Source organism: Fusarium falciforme, chromosome 14 (genome assembly GCF_026873545.1).
Source record: "Fusarium falciforme chromosome 14, complete sequence".
NCBI classification, from domain to species: Eukaryota; Fungi; Ascomycota; class Sordariomycetes; order Hypocreales; family Nectriaceae; genus Fusarium; species Fusarium falciforme.
The window spans coordinates 191,293-196,166 of NC_070557.1; positions in this window are offsets into that span (position 1 = coordinate 191,293).

A 4,874-nucleotide genomic window follows, 5' to 3' on the forward strand; every position below is an offset into this window, starting at 1 on the left:
AAAACTTAACCCGCTGGTTGCATCGCTATAAGTCATTAGGGTGGTCGAGCATAGAGCCTGGTAAGCAAAAGGCATACCTATTCCTAAAGGGTGCGAGAAGGAGGTTATTAAGCTATTAAGAACCTAGATAGAGAGAGGGATCCTTGAGGAAGGTTATGGCCCCTATAGAAACCCATTCTTCTTTATTTAGAAAAAGGATAGTTAGTTTTGATTGATTAATTCGGCTATATTGATAAATAAGCATATAATACGGGATAGCCTTATCTCCCTGGGCTGCGATGAGTTCTCTGTAGATTTTGCTATATATAAGATGTTGTTACTCTTGGATTTCTTCTTAGGATATGACTAGATGGAGCTGGCAGAGGTCAATAGAGACCTGACTAGTTTTATGACGCTAATCGGACTACTGAGAATATATATGTTACCGCAAGGAGCCATAAACTTAGTCGCCTAGTTCACTTGAAACATCCTCTGAATCTTAAGAGATCTGATCCCTAACGTTTATTGGTCCTTTCTAGATGATATCTGCATTAGAGGACCTATAATGGATTACGGTGGGGAGGAGATAGCACTAGGGATACGTCGCTTTGTTCTAGAGCATTTAATTAACCTCGATAAAGTGCTAGTAAACATTAAGCTATTAGGCTACACGATTATAGATTAGAAGTCTTAATTTTATAGAAAAACGGCAGTGGTTATTAGCTACCTCTGTGGGACCTATGGGAGGAAGCTAGAAGAGAGGAAGGTTATGAAAATCTTAGAGTAGGAAGTTTGCCTTAATATGGGGGAAGTAAGGTCCTTCCTCGGCATTATGGGATACTACCGCCAATAGATTAAATGGTTTGCCTGGATTACAAAGGCCTTAATAGATCTACTAAAGAAAGACGCTAAGTTTATCTGGGGATTAGATTAGAAAGAAGCTATAGAAATATTGAAGAAAAAGGTCATAGCTCTATTAATCCTTATTACTCTTAATTACTCTAAGGAAGCTAGGGAGGTAATCCTTATGGTTAACGTAAGCCTACTGGGCTAGGAGTGTATTTTAATGTAAGTGATTAAAGGGAAGCGGAAATTAATCTGGTTTAAATCTGGATTATAGAACCTAGCTAAAACTAAGTATAATATGATAAAAAGAGAGTATAGGGCGGTCTTTTATGCCTTTCGCCGCCTTAGGGGTATAATTTATGGCATTCCCTTTGTTCTTAAGACTAATTTATAAGTATTGGTCTACTAAATTAACAGCAAAGTAGACGACGTGCCCGGTTCCCTTATCTTAAGATAGATTAGTTATATTCTTCTCTTTGATTTTATAGTTAGATACATACCCGGAAAGAAGAACTATGTAGCTAATGGATTATTACGGAAGTATGCGGGATTATCTGATTAATTAGATACGCAAGTTGAAGGGGATATTAAGGACTTTATTGACCTCTACCTTAATATAGTTTACATTAATAGGGAACCTGATATCCTAAATGGCATCTACTCCTAGGAGCATAAGGATATAGCTAAATACCTATATACCTTTAAGAAGCCTAAGGGTCTAACTCGTTTATAATAATAATAGTTTAAAAAGAAAGCGCTCTCTTTTTTTATTTAAGGATAGCGTCTATAGAAGCGGCTAAAATAGGAATATAACTTGCCCCTGCTAGTAATAGATAACCCGGAGATATAAAAGAAGTTAATTAAATTATACTATTTCGATAGTGGCCATAAGGGCAGGGAAGTAACCTATAACCTTGCGAAGAGGAGATATTTCTAGAATGGCATATAGAACTAGGTCTCTAAGGCAGTATAGTGCTGCCCTACTTGCCAAGCCTATGCTCCCTAGAGGCCATTAGAAGCCATCTAGTATACTAAACCATTTGATCTTATGGTTAAGGTCTATTTTAATTGCTAGTATATACCGCTAGATTAAAGGTTTAAGTACCTCGCGGAGGCAAGATACGATATAATAGGATAGGTAGAAGTGATTCCTCTGAAGAAGATTATGGCTAAAGCGCTAAGGCGCTTTGCAGTTAACCTTATCTACTAATTTGGCATAATTTCCGTGGCGGTCGTGGATAGCAGACCCGAATTTAAGAAGGAATTTCTACCTTTACTTAAGGAATTGGGAATTCTATATATTATTATATCCCTATATAACCCCAAAGCTAATGGCATTAATAAAAGAGGATACTACTTAATTTCTATGGCCTTAAGGAAGCTAGAGAAGGAAGGAAAGCCGAGATGGTATAATAACCTAGAAAGAGTGCTATTCGCCGATAGAATAGCTGCAAAAGCGCTATATAGATACTCTCCCTTCTATCTTATCCATGGGTGGGAGCTAGTATACCCTCTGGAAGTTAATCTTCCTACTTGGCGATTGATTAATTGGGATGAAGTATTAATAGCTGAAGACCTAATCCTTGCGAGGGTTAGGATCTTTGAAAGGAAAGGTAAAGATATGGAAGCAGCGCGGCAAAAGATTAGCGCATTTAGGGCGAAAGTTATGAAGAGATAGAATGAGAAGAATATCCATAGGTTAAGAAAGACCCCTCTAAAGGTCAGGGATTTGGTGTTAAGATTTGATATTCCCTGATTAAATGATATATCGATAAAGATAAAGATAGCATATAAGTAGTATAGCCTATTTCGTATCTTTAAGTATTATAACGGGGCGAATTATTATAAACTTAAGATACTTGATGGCTATAAGATTACTAAATTTATCCATAGGGATCACCTAAAGAAATTCGTGAAGGACGAAAATGGCTAGTAGGAAGGGGAGTTAGATAAAGAGGAAGTCCTTAAGAAGCTCGAAGAAGAAAAGAAAAGACCAAAAGGCAGCGGAAATAAAGAAAGCGTATGAGTGATGAGAAGTAAGAAATTAGCGGCTGATTAAATAGTTAGCCGAGAAAGCGATAATAAAAGTGATAAGATGGATAGCAGGGAGGAGGATCTTAGCGAAAAGAGTAAAATGCTATATCCAAAGAGAAACACTCTAATGCGCATAGAAATGTAACTCCCTGGCCTTATTGCTGAGCAAGCTGCTTAGTATGAGAGCCTCTAAAATGAAATAAAGAGGAAAGAGGGTAGCACTAGAAACCTATAAGGACCCTTAGGTTTCTAGTAGGGGAGGAAGAGATAGAGGAGAAAGTTTTAGTACTATAATATAATTATCGGAATTTTTAATAAATTCGGGCATTTATTTTACGAGGGATACATAGATTATTTGATTAGATACTAGGGATACCGCCTAAGATATTAGAGACGCTATCTAAGATAGGCAGGATATATTAAAAGATAACGGTGATATCATCTATGATAATTTAGACGCAACGCCTAAATTTCTTATTTCATAAGAAATAAATTCAATACATAACCTACGCAGGAGAATAAAAGCTAGATAGTAGGACTGATAAGAGGATTGGCAAGGAATAGGGAGTAAATAATTAATTAAAAGTAATTATAGACGTAAAGCTAGACCTTACTATTAGTTAAGTAAAAATAATAATGCCTTACCTATACTTAAAATTTATCCCTTAGCGGAAAAGCTTCTAAGACTTAAAATCTACCCCCTTCTAGAACCCAGAGGAGTCAGCCTTCTTATTAAGAGCTAATTAGCGTATTCCCTAGAGAAGCTAATAGTCCTGCTCTTAATTCCTATCCTCAGAAGGGTATAGGTAGGAAATGCGAGGATAAGATACCCGGTTTAATTAATTAATTCTAACCTTATTAGGCGGATCCTTTAGAATATCCTTCCCCTGTAGAGGCTAGTCCAAAGGACCTTCGGTGGCGGATTTTGGCTAGTACCTAGGTAGAAACTCTTACTCATAAGGCTTCTAGTATTAAACGCAGTTAATATATTTCCCGCCTATGAAACCCTTGATTGAGATGTAAGATGAGAAGGGGTAGAAGATATGCTCTTTGTTCTAGCTAATATTAGTTAAGTAGGACTGGTAGTAGTATTAATAGAAGATAGGGTTATAGAACCCGAGGAGGGCAATCCTAAGAGCTTTCCGGTGCTCTAGGCGAGTAATTAATTACTTAAAGAACTATCTACGAGGATAGGCAAAGTCGGCAGGGATGTAGATGGTCTAGAGGGAATGATTTGATATTAATAAAATAAGCTCTCTTATGACTGTATTGGGAGCGCTGTAATGCTTAAAGAAATGTTTCGCGATAGCCTTTGGGTTCTTATGGCCCGTGTCGTCAAAGGCGAGCTTAATATATAGAGGGAAACCATCTTAGTTAAGGGCGAAGCGAGAATAGATCTAGACCTTAAGGCACTTATAGACCTGTTTGATTATTTGGTTAAAAAGGCTATCGAGAGTAGAGAGGATATGGGAACTAGCCCTGGGGAGGTTGGCCGTCTGGGCCTCTGTAGGAGTCACCTTGAACCCGCTATGGTTACTCTACTGAGAAGAAATACCCCTCTAGAAGTCAGTATGAGAAAGCTAAGGTCGAGCGAGAGTCTAAATATTAGGGAGGATATTCTGTCGCTTATTGGCGAGGATCTCGTGAGGAGTCTACGTAGATATAGTAAATTAATTAATTAAAAGTATAGATAAGAGTAGTGAAGTTAGAAGAGAGGAGAATAAGAAAATGAGGAGTATATGGAAGTTATATGCGTATAGGGTTAAAACGTATGAAGAAAGAGGAGTAGCGTATTTAGGTGATCTCTGCGTAGGGAGCTATGATTTATAGCTACCCTCCGCGTATATTAGAAGAGCTAGATAGTCTCTTAAGATAAGAATAACATACTAACCTTCTTTTATACTTTACACATAAACCAGCCTATTACTTATTTTCCTTAAGGCATAAAGACATAAACCCCTCCCTATTCATAATTACCTACACCGACTATTTGATTAGAACATAAAGCCCCTTTC